This window comes from Ranitomeya imitator, chromosome 2 (assembly GCF_032444005.1).
Source record: "Ranitomeya imitator isolate aRanImi1 chromosome 2, aRanImi1.pri, whole genome shotgun sequence".
Taxonomy (NCBI): domain Eukaryota; kingdom Metazoa; phylum Chordata; class Amphibia; order Anura; family Dendrobatidae; genus Ranitomeya; species Ranitomeya imitator.
Window position 1 is genome coordinate 290417285 of NC_091283.1, and position 18316 is coordinate 290435600.

The window sequence follows — 18316 nt, forward strand, 5'->3', positions numbered from 1 at the left end:
CAGAACCTCTTTGTGACAAAACAGCCCCTGCTCCATTTTCAGAAGCATCAACCTCGACCTGGAACGGAAGCGAAACATCTGGTTGACACAACACAGGGGCAGAAGAAAAATGACGCTTTAACTCTTGAAAAGCTTCCACAGCAGCAGAAGACCAATTGACCACATCAGCACCCTTCTTGGTCAAATCGGTCAATGGTTTAGCAATACTAGAAAAATTACAGATGAAGCGACGATAAAAATTAGCAAAGCCCAGGAACTTTTGCAGACTCTTCAGAGATGTCGGCTGAGTCCAATCATAAATGGCCTGGACCTTAACAGGGTCCATCTCGATAGTAGAAGGGGAAAAAATGAACCCCAAAAATGAAACCTTCTGAACACCAAAGAGACACTTTGATCCCCTCACAAACAAAGAATTAGCACGCAGGACCTGGAACACCATTCTGACCTGCTTCACATGAGACTCCCAATCATCCGAGAAGACCAAAATATCATCCAAGTATACAATCAGGAATTTATCCAGGTACTCTCGGAAGATGTCATGCATAAAGGACTGAAATACTGATGGAGCATTGGCAAGTCCGAATGGCATAACTAGGTACTCAAAATGGCCCTCAGGCGTATTAAATGCAGTTTTCCATTCATCGCCCCGTTTAATACGCACAAGATTATATGCACCACGAAGATCTATCTTGGTGAACCAACTAGCCCCCTTAATCCTAGCAAACAAATCAGATAACAATGGCAAGGGGTACTGAAATTTAACCGTGATCTTATTTAGAAGGCGGTAATCTATACAAGGTCTCAGTGAACCATCCTTCTTGGCTACAAAAAAGAACCCTGCTCCCAATGGCGACGATGACGGGCGAATATGCCCCTTCTCCAAAGACTACTTCACATAACTCCACATAGCGGCGTGCTCAGGCACAGATAAATTAAACAGTCGACCTTTTGGGAATTTACTACCAGGAATCAAATCGATAGCACAATCACAATCCCTATGCGGAGGTAGGGCATCGGACTTGGGCTCATCAAATACATCCCGGTAATCAGACAAGAACTCAGGAACCTCAGAAGAGGTGGATGACGAAATAGTCAGAAATGGGACATCACCATGTACCCCCTGACAACCCCAGCTGGACACAGACATGGATTTCCAATCTAAAACTGGATTATGGACTTGTAGCCATGGCAACCCCAACACGACCACATCATGCAGATTATGCAACACCAGAAAGCGAATAACCTCCTGATGTGCAGGAGCCATGCACATGGTCAGCTGGGTCCAGTACTGAGGCTTATTCTTGGCCAAAGGCGTAGCATCAATTCCTCTCAATGGAATAGGACACTGCAAGGGCTCCAAGAAAAACCCACAACGCCTAGCATACTCCAAGTCCATCAAATTCAGAGCAGCGCCTGAGTCCACAAATGCCATGACAGAATACGATGACAAAGAGCAGATCAAGGTAACGGACAGAGGAAATTTTGACTATACCGTACCAATGGTGGCAGACCTAGCGAACCGCTTAGTGCGCTTAGGACAATCAGAGATAGCATGATTGGATCACCACAGTAGAAACACAGCCCATTCAGACGTCTGTGTTCTTGCCGTTCAACTCTGGTCAAAGTCCTATCGCACTGCATAGGCTCAGGTTTAAGCTCAGGTAATACCGCCAAATGGTGCACAGATTTACGCTCGCGCAAGCGTCGACCGATCTGAATGGCCAAAGACATAGACTCATTCAGACCAGCAGGCATAGGAAATCCCACCATGACATCCTTAAGGGCTTCAGAGAGACCTTTTCTGAAAATAGCTGCGAGCGCACCTTCATTCCACTGAGTGAGTACGGTACGGACCACTTTCTAAATTTCTGACAATATACCTCTATTTCATCCTGACCCTGACACAGAGCCAGCAAATTCTTCTCTGCCTGATCCACAGAAGTAGGCTCATCGTACAGCAATCCGAGCGCCAGGAAAAATGCATCGATATTACTTAATGCAGGATCCCCTGGCGCAAAGGGAAAATGCCCAGTCCTGAGGATCGCCACGCAACAAAGAAATAACAATCCTAACTTGTTGAACTGGGTCACCAGAGGAGCGAGGTTTCAAAGCCAGAAACAGTTTGCAATTATTTTTGAAATTCACAAACTTCGCTCTATCACCATAAAACAAATCAGGAATAGGAATTCTTGGTTCTAACATAGGCTTCTGAACCACCAAATCTTGAATCTTTTGTACATTTATAACGAGATTATCCAATGAAGAGCACAGACCCTGAATATCCATGTCCACACCTGTGTCCTGAACCACCCAAATGTCTAGGGGAAAAAAAAGGCAAAACACAGTGCAAAGAAAAAAAAATGGTCTCAGAACTTCTTTTTTCCCTCTATTGGGAATCATTAGTACTTTTGGCTTCCAGTACTGTTATGAAAGGTAATTCAGTACCACAATGGACATAGAGGTCAGCGCACATACAGTGACCTGGCAATAACCCAAAAAACAAGAACGAGCTCTGAGACGTGGGAACTCTGTTGACCGCAATCCCTAATCCTCTCCAACCACACTAAAGGCAGCCGTGGATTGCGCCTAACGCTGCCTATGCAACTCGGCACGGCCTGAGAAACTAGCTAGCCTGAAGAAGGAAAATAAGCCTACCTTGCCTCAGAGAAATACCCCAAAGGAAAAGGCAGCCCCCACATATAATGACTGTGAGTTAAGATGAAAAGACAAACGTAGAGATGAAATAGATTTAGCAAAGTGAGGCCCAACTTTCTGAACAGAGCGAGGATAGGAAAGGTAACTTTGCGGTCAACACAAAACCCTACAAAAAGACCACGCAAAGGGGGCAAAAAGACCCTCCGTACCGAACTAACGGCACGGAGGTACACCCTCTGCGTCCCAGAGCTTCCAGCAAGCAGTAAAAAACAAATTGACAAGCTGGACAGAAAAAAACAGCAAACAAATAGCAAAGAAGAACTTAGCTATGCAGAGCAGCAGGCCACAGGAACGATCCAGGAGGAAACAGGTCCAATACTAGAACATTGACTGGAAGCCAGGATCAAAGCACTAGGTGGAGTTAAATAGAGAAGCACCTAATGACTTCACCACATCACCTGAGGAAGGAAACTCAGAAGCCGCAGTACCACTTTCCTCCACCAACGGAAGCTCACAGAGAGAACCAGCCGAAGTACCACTTGTGACCACAGGAGAGAGCTCTGCCACAGAATTCACAACACACTGCTATACCTCCTGGTTCATCCTTTCTGTTTTTACATTAATCTCTGGATGATAGCCTGAGGAAAAAGACAGCTTGATACTCAATCTGGAGCAAAAACTAAGCCAAACGCTAAGAAATTTAACCCCTTTATCAGAAATATTTTTTGGGGAACACATTGCTAAGGTTATATGCCCCTCTCAAGTCAAGTTTGGAAAACCATTTAGCTTCAGATAATTGGATAAGCAGGTCAGGTATAAGGGATAAAGGACAGGGATTGTGAACTGTCACGGATTCCTACTCCGTGGTGTCACTTATTCGTCATGTGCCTGCTCTCACACGTGACTTGGGGTTGCGCCTGCAAGGGTTAATCTATCTCCCCACTCTCAGTCCCAGCATTCAACCTCTGTCCTATGCTGTAATGGGAGCATAAATCACACACCAACTCAGGCCACACACCCGGTCATACGTGCTGCCATCACAAATCGAATACACGGGCGATGAGTCCCGCAACTAACAATAATACTAATAAAAATATGTCTATCACTCATAAGGCCCACACACCTTTAGGCTATGGATTCTTTAGAACATTCAAGGTTCAACTTGTTAAAGGTTTATACTTTAATAGCAAAAGTTCAATGCTTACAATTAGAAAAAGGTATAAAAATATGATAATAAAAAGATATACGACTTATGCAAACAATGTCAAAATAAACAGGAGAAACTTACAGAAATCATCTAACTGGTAGTTTGCTTTCTGCTCCCTGAGGGTAGGACGATGTAGATTGGATCACACCAGCTTCTCAGGCTGCCCTCACATGTGAACACAATTCTCTGTCTGCAGCCTAAATTTATAACTTTGGTCTGAGGTCAGGCTTCTAGATCGGCCCCTCAGGCCAATATCATAACTACTGCCTGTGTGATTGGGCCACGGCCGCGCCCCCAATGAATATATTATTTCTCTTGTGGAGAGGTTCTCAGGGATAGATTACCTCAGGCCACAATTTAGCACCTCCCCTCCAAGCACTCAGAGGTGTCAAGTGTTCCTTTGTTCTTGGCCTCAGCCAGACCTCCTGGTGAGATTTGGAGACAGAGGTCTTACTCATTCCAAGGAAGGAAGTACCTATTAACATCTTGGTGTGACTTGCCTTCAGGTCAGATGCTACATTATCACTAGTCACACATATAACCCTAGACATGTCACTACACACATATATATATATATATATATATATATACACACATATTTCACCACATGAACCATGATTTTATAAATCTCTTGCATGTACGCAACCCTCCATCTTTTTTTTAAGAAAAAAAAACAACGGCGACTGGAGAGGTGAATGGCCGTATATGACCCTTAGTCGGACTCTTTTGAATATAGTCTGTTAAGGCCGTCCTCCCTGGAAGGGGTTAAATAAATGACATTTCGGCATTTTATCTCCTAGTATGGAGTCAATAGCACAATCATATGCCGCCATATACAGTTCTGGCAAAAATTAAGAGACCACTGCAAAATGTTCAGTATGTCTGATTTTTCTCTTTATAGGTATATGTTTGAGTAAAATGTAAATTGTTCTTTTGTTCTATAAACTTCTGACAACATGTCTCCGAAGTTCCAAGCAATACATTTTGTATTTTTTTCTGACAAAGAAAAATGGTCAAAATTACAAAAAAAAAACCAGTGCTTTCAAACCTCAAATAATGCAAAGAAAACAAGTTCATAATCATTTAGAAACAGCAATATTGATATTTTAACTCAGGAAGAGTTCAGAAATCAGTATTTTGTGGAATAACCGTGATTTTTAATCACAGCTTTCATGCGTCTTGGCATGCTTTCCAGCAGTGTTTCACACTGCTCCTGGAGCAAAAATATAAACCGTTCTTCTTTGTTTGATGGCTTGTGACTATCCATCATCCTCTTGATTACAATCCAGAGGTTTTCAATGGGGTTCAGGTCTGGAAATTGGGCTGCCCATGACAGGGTTTTGATGTGGTGGTCTCTTAATTTTTGCCAGAGCTGTAGTAGATGTCCGGTAACTGGTGATAATTCCCTCATGTGTGGGGTCTATGTGTCTCCAAGCAGAGAAATCACACGTTACATTCCACACATAACACTGTGTAGAAAAGGCAGCGGGAGGTAATTGTGCCAGTAGTGAGGGGTAAATAATGGCGGAAATGTCACTGACTGAGGAGAAGTTTCCATGTAGGGTATACACTCCGGATATTATTCACTGACACTGAGACCCCTGATCATGTGACCACTGACTCCTCCCCTCCTGTGACCTCATCACAGGTCCTGTGTGCACAGAGCAGCCATATATGTGGAGAGCGGCTCTGCAGGTGGAGGTAGGTGTTGGAGGCCCCATTACTTGAGGGGGGGACATTAACCCCTTTAGCACAAAGACGCTTTTGGTGTCTCTGTGTGGTGTGAACAGTGACCTAACAGCTGTGGACAGAATTCGGCTTCGCTGGTTCCCAAGTCCACATTAGGTCAGTTCAGAAAACTGCAGGATAAGAGGACAGAAGCCCAAAGAAGTTGCTTTGGCGCAATGCTCAAGAACCCGCCCCGTATGTTTCAGGGCTGTTAGCCAATAAGCATAGTTACATGAGTTGAATAACGACCTAGGTCCATCAAGGTCAACCTTCTCCACTAATTGTTCATTTTGTCACTAATTTAACTATAACCCACAGTGTTACTTCTACTGAGGAAATCATCCAGCTATTTTTAAAAGCTGTTATAGTGTCTGCCGTGCTGGGTGCGTTACTCTACATTTATCAAGTACTAGATCGGGTATTCTAGAATATGCATGTCCACGTAGTATATTGCCCAGCCACGTAGTATATTGCCCAGCCACGTAGTATATTGCCCAGCTACATAGTATATTGCCCAGCCACGTAGTATATTGCCCAGCCACGTAGTATATTGCCCAGCCACGTAGTATATTGTCCAGCCACGTAGTATATTGCACAGCGACGGAGTATACAGCACAGAGCCATGTAGTATACAGACTTAAAATGAAAAATAAACATATACTCACCCTCCGTTGAAGTCCTGGCCCTGTGTGCGGTGCACCCGGCAGCTTCCGGTCCCAGCGTTGGTATGGGTGCAAGACCTGTGATGACGTCGCGGTCACACGTCATGGCAGGTCCTTGTCGCATACCATGTTTGTCACCGGAACCTGCCGCTTGCATGGACTGGTCACTGGAGCATCGCGAGGAGCGGAGCGGGAAAGGCGCCGGAATGTGAGTACATGATGATTTTTAATTTTTTAAATTATTTTTAACATTAGATCTTTTTACTATTGAGGCTGCATAGGCAGCATCAATAGTAAAAAAGTTGGTCACACAGGGCTAATAGCAGCGTTAATGGAGTGCATTACACTGTGGCATAACGCAGTCCATTAGCGCTGCCATTAACCCTGTGTGAGCGTTGACTGGAGGGGAGTACGGAGCGGGCACTGACTGCGGGGAGGATGGAGTGGCTATGTTGCCGCCGGACTGCGCCTGTCGCTGATTGGTCGTGGCAATGGTCGTGGGCGTTTTGCCACGACCAATCAGCGACTTGGATTCCATGACAGACAGAGGCCGCGACCAATGAATATCCATGACAGACAGAAGGACAGACAGAACGACGGAAGTGACCCTTAGACAATTATATAGTAGATTAAATCTCATTTGATCTCATCCAGATCAATTTTTATTATTGTAATTTCAAGGTCAGATTTTAATATGAAGACAGATGAAACAAGGAAAAAGCCAGCTCACCGATCCCACAGAGAAGCACGGGACTCCGTCCTTGATGAGACGTGATGAAACACACTTGAAAAGAAAAAAAGAGGTTCCAGCTTCTCCAGATAAAATCGAAAAAGGCTTTATTGCTATAACATCATTAAAATATGAAAAGCTCCCGAGACATCACCATGACAGTATACACGGCAGGTTACGTGTTTCGACCGACACAGCGGTCTTTATCAAAGCTAGTCTACTAGCTTTCAGCATGGGTTTATGAGAAATCGCTCCTGTCAAACCAATCTAATCAGTTTTTATGAAGAGGTAAGCTATAGGCTGGACCACGGTGAGTCATTGGACGTGGTATATCTCGATTTTTCCAAAGCGTTTGATACCGTGCCGCACAAGAGGTTGGTACACAAAATGAGAATGCTTGGTCTGGGGGAAATTGTGTGTAAATGGGTTAGTAACTGGCTTAGTGATAGAAAGCAGAGGGTGGTTATAAATGGTATAGTCTCTAACTGGGTCGCTGTGACCAGTGGGGTACCGCAGGGGTCAGTATTGGGACCTGTTCTCTTCAACATATTCATTAATGATCTGGTAGAAGGTTTACACAGTAAAATATCGATATTTGCAGATGATACAAAACTATGTAAAGCAGTTAATACAAGAGAAGATAGTATTCTGCTACAGATGGATCTGGATAAGTTGGAAACTTGGGCTGAAAGGTGGCAGATGAGGTTTAACAATGATAAATGTAAGGTTATACACATGGGAAGAATGAATCAATGTCACCATTACACACTGAATGGGAAACCACTGGGTAAATCTGACAGGGAGAAGGACTTGGGGATCCTAGTTAATGATAAACTTACCTGGAGCAGCCAGTGCCAGGCAGCAGCTGCCAAGGCAAACAGGATCATGGGGTGCATTAAAAGAGGTCTGGATACACATGATGAGAGCATTATACTGCCTCTGTACAAATCCCTAGTTAGACCGCACATGGAGTACTGTGTCCAGTTTTGGGCACCGGTGCTCAGGAAGGATATAATGGAACTAGAGAGAGTACAAAGGAGGGCAACAAAATTAATAAAGGGGATGGGAGAACTACAATACCCAGATAGATTAGCGAAATTAGGATTATTTCGTCTAGAAAAAAGACGACTGAGGGGCGATCTAATAACCATGTATAAGTATATAAGGGGACAATACAAATATCTCGCTGAGGATCTGTTTATACCAAGGAAGGTGACGGGCACAAGGGGGCATTCTTTGCGTCTGGAGGAGAGAAGGTTTTTCCACCAACATAGAAGAGGATTCTTTACTGTTAGGGCAGTGAGAATCTGGAATTGCTTGCCTGAGGAGGTGGTGATGGCGAACTCAGTCGAGGGGTTCAAGAGAGGCCTGGATGTCTTCCTGGAGCAGAACAATATTGTATCATACAATTAGGTTCTGTAGAAGGACGTAGATCTGGGAATTTATTATGATGGAAAATATAGGCTGAACTGGATGGACAAATGTCTTTTTTCGGCCTTACTAACTATGTTACTATGTTACTGAATAGTGAAATTGTATAAAAAGACCTGAGGACCAATGACATGAAAGAAAGAAATCACATGAACGGAAAGGTCCTATTAATGAATAAAATAGCATACAAAACTATTAACAATTCACACAAAATAAAATAAAAATTGAAAAATGAATGAAATACAAACAATAATTAATTAAATAAGTATCACACATGAATGAATAAATCAATAATGAAACATTAATTCATTCCTCTTGTTAAGACCGTCATTTTATGGTATGGCAGATACATCGACGATACATTAATTATTTGGAGGGGTGATGTATCTGCCATACCTGATTTTTTACTGTATATCAACAATAATGATTACAATATCAAATTCACCCATATTCATCAAAAATCTACAATCTCATTTTTGGATTTGGAATTGACGGGTAGCGTCAATAAATTAATTTCAACACGTACTTTTATTAAACCTATTGCCGGTAATACAATTCTCCATGCTAATAGCAGCCACCCTAAGCATACCATTAAAGCCATCCCAGTAGGGGAGTTTACTAGACTCAAGCGTAATTGCAATAATAATAACGCATATACCAGTGATCTGGCCAGATCATGTAAGAGATTGAATAAACGGGGTTACCCTAATTGGATGCTTGATCGAGCGTCTAAAATAGTCTCCAACAAGCAACAAAATGAACTTGTTTCATCTGATGTCTGTCGGCTAAACAAAAACTCTGTTAAAAATAACATCGGTAACAAACCATTTGTATGTCTGCAATACAGCCCCCAATTCAACGCAATTAAACATATCATTTCCAAAGCTTTACCTATTTTGTATGAGGATCCCATTCTCAGCCAAGTGTTACAAGGTGGGTGCAATATTGTTGCTAGGAGGGCACCCACATTAGGCAACATTTTATCACCTAACACATTTGTTTCACATAGACCACCAGACACTTGGCTTAAATGTAAAGGTAGTTATAAATGTAACGTTACTAATTGTTCAACATGTAAGAGAATGGTTACAACTAAAATTTTCAAAGACTGCAATAATGTTAATACATTTACAATTCAGGATTTCATTAATTGCAATACGCGATATGTCATTTATAAATTAGATTGTATTGAGTGCAACAAATCATATGTTGGATGCACAATTAGGAAATTGAAGAATCGCATTTCCGAACATTTGCATGATATCCTACATATTGGTAATATTAACCGTAATATTTCCTCTGCAGCGAAACATTTTATAGACTACCATTCTCGTGATATCAGCTCTTTGAGGGTTACAGGCTTAGAAAAAATCAAGAAGCCTTTACGTGGTGGGGATTTGCACAGAACACTACTAACACGCGAGGCGTATTGGATTTTCAATCTGGGTACGAGATTTCCTGACGGTCTTAACAAGAGGAATGAATTAATGTTTCATTATTGATTTATTCATTCATGTGTGATACTTATTTAATTAATTATTGTTTGTATTTCATTCATTTTTCATTTTTTATTTTATTTTGTGTGAATTGTTAATAGTTTTGTATGCTATTTTATTCATTAATAGGACCTTTCCGTTCATGTGATTTCTTTCTTTCATGTCATTGGTCCTCAGGTCTTTTTATACAATTTCACTATTCAGTAGACTAGCTTTGATAAAGACCGCTGTGTCGGTCGAAACGCGTAGCCTGCCGTGTATACTATCATGGTGATGTCTCGGGAGCTTTTCATATTTTAATGATGTTATAGCAATAAAGCCTTTTTCGATTTTATCTGGAGAAGCTGGAACCTCTTTTTTTCTTTTCAAGTCAGATTTTAATATCCTACATAGTTTGATGTCGTCAGCAAAGACTGACACTTTACTCTCAGACGGTTCATTGGTGAACATGAATGAAAAGTGCCTGTTTAATATTTCAGCCTTTTCTTTGTCCTCTATAACAATTATCTTGTTATTATCGTTTTTAAGGGGCGGAAATTATCTGTTGTTTTTTCCTTGGCATTGATTAATGTGGAGACATTGGGGATCAGCGGGTGCTCTGGTTCACGAGCCAAAATTGCATGGACTAGGGATCATCCTAATGAATGCATACTCTCATTTTACCATGGGCGTAATACTACTTAGACAACACAGGTTGAGGGTAAAACAGTGTGGAAATATTTTATTTAACCACAAAACAGGCAAATAATACATAGAATAGTCCCAGCAAAATACTCAAAATTGTGCACATTATAGAGTCTCACCTTTCCGCTGACTCGCCGGGATAAGAGCAGCTGCTACTTCAAAGCTTCTACAGCCGACGACCCCACCTGTGGCACGCACATAGAGAGGAGGTAATGACAAGCTTAGGAAGATAAAAGAACGTGTTAATGTGCATATAATCTGTGTTGCTGAATAGATGTAGGTCCAGAGAGTAGAGTAGCTGCCTGGGGGGCAGAGGGGGTGGTCGCCCAGGGCCCCACACTCTGAGGGGGTCCACCCCGAGCTACGCTACTGTTACTGCATCGGCGCATGCAGTGCGCCGATACAGGTACATTCTGTGCCAGAGCAGGGAGAATCGATCTCCCTGCTCTGCCGCTATGGGGCCCCTGAGCAGAAGGTGGGCCCGGTGCCAGCAATACGCTCCCTCTCCCATTATCCCCTGTCAGCATCTGACGTTGCCAACGCTGATAGCGGTTGCCATGACATCACTACCCGGGCCCGCTGTCAGGAGATGAGCGGGAGCTCGGATCACCACTGGAACAAGGAGGAAGAGAGAGGTGAGGATTTATTGTTTTTTTATGCGGGCTGCCTTATACTACAGAGTCTGCCTATATGAGTGCTGCCTTATACAACATGGCCTGCCTATGGGGGTGCTGCCTTATACTACAGGGTCTGCCTATGGGGGTGCTGTCTTATGCTACAGGCTCTGCCTATGGGCTGCTGCCTTATACTACAGGGTCTGCCTATGGCGGTGCTGCCTTATACTACAGGGTCTGCCAAAAGGGTACTGTCTTATACTACAGGGTCTGCTTATAGGGGTGCTGCCTTATACTACAGGGTCTGCCTATGGGGTGCTGCCTTATACAATATTGATGACTATCTGCCACATTATACTATATGGAGGTTATCTATGGGGCCATTATACAGTGTGGGGATTACAGTGACGGGGCCATCATACAGTGTTGGAGCAATCAAATAGTTTGGAGGCCACTAAGGGGTCAGTATACTGTGTGGGTGGTACTATACAGTGAGGGGGCATTATACTGTGTATAGGGGAGCTGTACAGGGGGGAGACTCGGGACATTATTAAATGTAAAGTGGGTACTTATTTTTATAGGGGAACTCAGGTTACTGTAACTAGCATAGGGGCATACGGGGCATTATTACGTTCTAGGGGGCAAAATGTGGGCACTGTTTTCTAGGGCACTTGCACCTGGCATTACTATATTACAGAGGGGTGCTTTATAATTTAGAAGGCACAGAGAACCACACAGTAGGTGCAATAATAGGGTCACATATGGCAGCAGCAGCTCAGTATTTGGGGTATCAGCAGGATGAGGAGTTTGTGCAGGTTGGGAATAGATGGTGATGGCGCTGGAATATGAGAAATGAAACGTGTCTTTGTTGTATTCTCTGCAGCCGAGTCCTGGCTGGAAGAAGTTGTCATGTCGGTCTGGGCCTGATGGAAAAGACAGGAAAAATGAACGATTCCATCAGAAAGAACGTCAGAGATAAGTCATTATCTGTAACTGTGCTGTGATCTCTGATATGTTCTGTAGGACTGGTATCTACCACTGACCATATGGAGGTAATATCCATGTTGGTCTTTATATAGAGATTATCTTCAGTAACATTGTGGTCATCTGCTGAGGCTCTCCTCCACTATTAGGGTGCGTGATCGAGTTGTAATCAAGGTTACCTGGTTAGGGGCCAACTCAGAAGCTTTGCCCCCTTGAACCGAAACACTAGCTACGCCTCTGAGTCCAGATGTATTTCACATAAAGAGAGGTGGTTTATTCAACGTGTTTTGAAGTCTAAGCGACTAAGATACAGTCTTATATATACAAAGATTCAAATAATGGCTCCAATGGCATCACCTGACAAACAGATAATGTCAGAGTTCATAGTGCAAAGATGAAAAAAGAAAAATTTGGAAAATTTGATTAATACCATGAAATTTCAATGTTTAAATATTTGTCAGGTGATTCCATTGGCTCCATTATTTGAAAGTTTGTATATATAAGGCTGGGTTCACATTTCATTTTCAGCAGTCCGTTAGATGGACTGTGTTACACCGCGGCATAACGCAGTACAGCACAGTCCGTTAACGCTGCCATTAAGCTCTATTTCAGGTGCATCGCTAGCGCACGCCCAAAATGGACGTGCGCTAGCGTTGTGCCGTCATTGAGTGATGGACCCTGGAACGCGGGCTGCAGCTTTTCCGGGTCCGTCACCGCTAGCACAGATAGAGCTAGCAGATGCTCTATCTGTGCTAGCTCGATATCATGTTGGCACTTGCGTTAACGCCTGCCTTTTAACGCATGTGTTGAATGGGCTGCTTTAACGCAATGTGAACCTAGCCTTAGACAGTATCCTACTTCTGACTCTGTATTTGTGTGGTATTTCCTGATGAAGAAGTCACTTAGACTTCTAAACGCATTGAATAAACCACCTTTACATAGCAACATAGTAACATAGTTAGCAAGGCCGAACTAAGACATTTCGTTAGAATAAATCCCCAAATCTACGTCCTTCTAAAGAACCTAATAGCTGTAAGATACAATATTGTTACACTCTGGAAGACATCCATGGCCATCACCACCTCCTCAGGCAAGGAATTCCAGAATCTCACTGCCCTAACAATAAAGAATCCTCTTCTACGTTGGTGAAAAAACCTTGTCCCCTTGTGACCGTCACTTTCCTTGGTATAAACAGATCCTCGGAGAGATATTTGCATTGTCCCATTATATACTTACTAGCTATTGAACCCGTTCTACGCCCGGGTGGCTAGCATCTATATTGGTATATGGTCTCCATCCTGGTATGTGCTGCTCCATCCTGCATCCCCATCCTGTCATGAGCTGCTCCATCCTGCGTCCCCATCCTGACATGTGCTGCACCCGTCCTGCACCCCCATTCTGACATGTGCTGCTCCCATCCTGCACCCCCATTCTGACATGTGCTGCTCCATCCTGCGTCCCCATCCTGTCATGTGCTGCACCCATCCTGCGCCCCCATCCTGCCATGTGTTGCACCCATCTTGCGCCCCCATTCTGTCATGTGTTGCACCCATCCTGCGCCCCCATTCTGTCATGTGCTGCTTCCATCCTGCGCCCCCATTGTGACATGCTGCTCCCATCCTGTGCCCCCATTCTGACATGTTCTGCACCCATCCTGCGCCTCCATTAAGACATGTTCTGCACCCATCTTGCGCCCCCATTCTGTCATGTGTTGCACCCATCCTGCGCCCCCATTCTGTCATGTGCTGCTCCCATCCTGCGCCCCCATTGTGACATGTGCTGCACCCATCCTGCGCCTCCATTCTGACATGTTCTGCACCCATCCTACTCCTCCATTCTGTCATTTGCTGCTCCCATCCTGTCATGTGCTGCTCCCATCCTGTGCCCCCGTTCTGTCATGTGCTGCTCCCATCCTGTGCCCCCGTTCTTTCATGTGCTGCTCCCATCCTGCGCCTCTGTTCTGTCATGTGCTGCTCCCATCCTGCGCCCGTACTGTCATGTGCTGCTGCCATCCTGCGCCCCCGTTCTGTCATGTGCTGCTCCCATCCTGCGCCCACGTTCTGTCATGTGCTGCTCCCATCCTGCGCCCGTTCTGTCATGTGCTGCTGCCATCCTGCGCCTGTTCTGTCATGTGCTGCTGCCATCCTGCGCACATTCTGTCATGTGCTGCTCCCATCCTGCACCCGTTCTGTCATGTGCTGCTGCCATCCTGCGCCCGTTCTGTCATGTGCTGCTGCCATCCTGCGCCCGTTCTGTCATGTGCTGCTGCCATCCTGCGCCCGTTCTGTCATGTGCTGCTGCCATCCTGCGCCCCCATTCTGACATGTGCTGCTGCCATCCTGCGCCCGTTCTGTCATGTGCTGCTGCCATCCTGGGCCCCTGTTCTGTAATGTGCTGCTCCCATCCTGCGCCCCTGTTCTGTCATGTGCTGCTCCCATCCTGTGCCCGTTCTGTCATGTGCTGCTGCCATCCTGCGCCCGTCCTGTCATGTGCTGCTGCCATCCTGCGCCCGTTCTGTCATGTGCTGCTGCCATCCTGCGCCCGTTCTGTCATGTGCTGCTGCCATCCTGCGCCCGTTCTGTCATGTGCTGCTACCATCCTGCGCCCGTTCTGTCATGTGCTGCTGCCATCCTGCGCCCGTTCTGTCATGTGCTGCTGCCATCCTGCGCCCCCGTTCTGTCATGTGCTGCTCCCATCCTGCGCCACCATTGTATTATATGCCCCCCATAAGATGCTCCATTATACATGCCCCATATGCTGCTGCCATATATAAAAAAAAAAAAAAAATACCATACCTATCGTCGCTGGGCGCCGAGTGCTGGGGGCCTGAGCAGGCGGGGACACCGGCGCGCTGTGGGGGTCAGGTGCCGGAGTCACCGCTAGCTCAGGTCCCCAGCACTTGCTATACTCACCTGTCTGTCCCGTTCCAGCGCTGCGCGCCGCCATCTTCCGGCTCCTCTGACTGTGACTGTTCAGTCAGAGGGCGGCGCCGGCGTGCATTAAGCGCATCATCGCGCCCTCTGAACTGGGAACGTCACAGCAGAGGACCCGGGAGATGGAGCCGCACGCAGCGCTGGAACGGGAGACAGGTGAATATACTTACCCTCCTGGCGGTCCCTGACTCTCCGGTGGAGATCGCGGTGTGCGTTCAGTGTTTACGCATACCACGATCTCCTGGGAGCATCACTCTGTGAGGCCCAGACTGCGCTGGCGCTTGCGCTTGCGCAGTCTATAAAGGCTTTGGACAGAGTGACGCTCCCAGCATTATATTATAGATACTGTACATGGTTATTAGATCGCCCCTCTGTCATCTTTTTTCTAGACTACATAATCCTAATTTTCTAATCTCTCTGTGTATTGTAGTTCCCTCGTCCTATTTATTCATTTTGTTGCCCTCCTTTGTACTCGCTCTAGTTCCGTTATATTCTTCCTGATCACCAGTGACCAAAACTGTACATAGTACTCCATGTATCTACATTAATTCACTAATTCCTCTACAGCATGGCCACTTGCAGACCTGTAGATCTACTGCAGCGGATAAATTTATATGCTTTATCAAAAGCTCCATCTGATGAGTAGAATTTGATTATATCAACTTGCTTTGCATTGGATAAGACCTGATTTCTCCAACAGCATTCCTAAGCTTAGGAAGATGACAGTCCATTGAGTTACAAGGACATTTAACCCGAGAGTCAAAACCTGGCTTCTCCGAACATCTCCATGGAGCCAGATGACCAGTGGGTTTCATTCCTGGCTTTCACAAATGTATCAATGGGACTCAGGTGATCGGAGGGTCCAAATCCTGACTTCCCCAAATGTATCCATGATTCAGTGATGGTCAATGGAGCAAACCTGCATGGACTGGGTCCATGTTCCCGTAAGCTGGCATCCTGTAGAATGACATTTCTGTGTCCCTCGTGATGGAGCTATGATGTCTTCATTGCTCTCCTGTAGAGAGTCTCTGGTTCTTTGGATGTTTGGATGTCTTGGCTAAATATCTGTCTCACAATACAGAGGCATCTAAACTCTTTTTATTGTTAACAAGTGTCCTTCAAGCCAGCATTCACAGGTAAAGGGGAAGAGTAGTGATGAAACCAACTCTCATTATTTGATTATTTAATCCATTTGCATAGTTTTTCCTCCTCTGTTTTGCAAGCCAACAAGCTAGCTGGCCTGAACAATGTATAATCAACACATCAGCAAACATAATTATTCATTTATCCTGCATCTCTAGTCATCCAGGATAAGAGCACAATATGTTACATCAAGTGTCAACTTACAAGCAATACAGGTTTATACGAACTAAAGTCTGTGTTTTTTTGAGCAACAAGACAGAAACACATACATTTAAAAGTCTGCAAATAGATAACAGTCTATTCTTCCAGGCTTGCTGAAAATAGATGTTTGGTTAATTAAGAGGAAAAGCTGTTTCATCACAATGGATTTATAACATTTTTTGAGATTTAATATAATGTCGCTGGTAATTTGTTTCTTTTTGGATAACTTTGCTAGCTTGAATTCCTTTTTACATTTATTTAGATCTTTATACTCCTGAAATGTTATTTCTGTATTGCCTGCCATATATGGTAATGCCGTAGCCATGTTGGCTACTGGCATTACTGTGACTGGCTGGCCACATCATGTCACTGGGTTAATAAAAGACCCGGTGAAACGATGCTCTCCACAATGTCCTCTGGAAGCAGTTCGGGGAGAGTTATTATAGGAGAAAGAGCTTAGATTAATGTCCATTCCACCCTAAATATTATAAATGTGCACCCTCTAGTGCTTTCATGCTGCACTAAAGTGCGTATTTAACATTTTTTAAACATATTAAATAATTAATTTAAAAAAATGATGTGATATCCTCCCTATTTTTGATAACCAACAAAGGTAAACCGGACAGCAGGGGGCTGATATTATCCGTCTGGAAAGGTCCATGACTATTGGCCCATTCCCAGTATAAAAATGCAAGCCTGCAGTCCCTCCCCAAAATTTGCGCATCACATTAGATGCACAAATTCTGGTACTTTGTCTGGCTCTTCCCGATTGCCTTGCTATGTTAGCAATTGGGCTAATATATTTTGGGGTTGATGCCAGCAGTGAGGTATCTATCAAACAAAAATGTATATTTAAAAAAACTTCCTGACTTCCTGGCTCACCAATTTATTGATTTAAAAAAAAAAGTAGTTCAAGCATTCTGACGCAGTCCACAAATGGAAACCTGAAAGGCCTAAAAAGAGAGACTTAATTGAATACAGACAAGAGACAGTCAATCATTCACCAATTTATTAGCCCCACAGCTCTAACATAGTCCATGGTGCTCCTACGAGGTCCGCCAATTCTGTAGTACAACCTTTTGAGCCTTGTTCTGAGACAGATGCTTCATACGTCACACCCGGTCGGACTGTGACCGGGAAGTCAGAGATGTGTCCAGGCATCTTCTCAATACTGTTCCTATTCCATTTGAGCACTCTTTCAATCAATTTCAGCGATTTTCCTGCCCTCTTATTAGAGTCTTCTGGAAAAATGTTTGAGTTTCTCATTGACTTTCATTATACTCGGTACTCGAGTCAAGCCTCTCGAACCTACTGGATTCAAGTAATGAGAACTCAAGCATTTTACTAGATACAATTGATGACACTTCAGGTAATTTGCATGAATTTATGGCAAATACTTGCTGGATATTCTGCTTTCAGGACTGGTTCCACCTGTAAGTCCTATTAAAAAATTCAGGAGAAGATCCTGTCAAATCCGTAAAGTAAGATCCATCAGATGTGAAATGTCAGAACAAATGCACATACGTTACATAAAAATAATACATGACACAAGAATACAAGAGAAAAGGGAGATAAACAAACAACCATCTCACGTCCATTGAATTACTGTATTATAAACCAATAATACTAGAAATATATTGCACAGGGGATATGGCAGCCAATTCCCACAAGAAGAATCCTGGAAACACAGAATTAGAAATGATTCTTTCTCTGCAGTTTCTATAGGAATTAATACAGTCCTGATTCCGGAGAGTAATAGAAATACGGCAGAAAACAGAGGAAGAAAGTTCAGAGAAGAAGCTTCATAGAAAGACATTGAAGTTACAGACGCCATTTAACCCTTTGGGA

The 18316-nt window shown here is 44.1% G+C and overlaps 1 protein-coding gene across 1 annotated transcript in view; it reads left to right on the forward strand.

The window, feature by feature from the left end:
• Positions 1-5497: 5497 nt before the first annotated feature.
• Positions 5498-18316, forward strand: part of LOC138663248 (oocyte zinc finger protein XlCOF22-like) — a 37220-nt gene continuing 24401 nt past the window's right edge. Inside the window, exon 1 of the mRNA XM_069749417.1 lies at positions 5498-5563. The gene's annotated coding sequence lies outside the window, so the exon portion shown is untranslated. The remainder of the gene's footprint in view (positions 5564-18316) is intronic.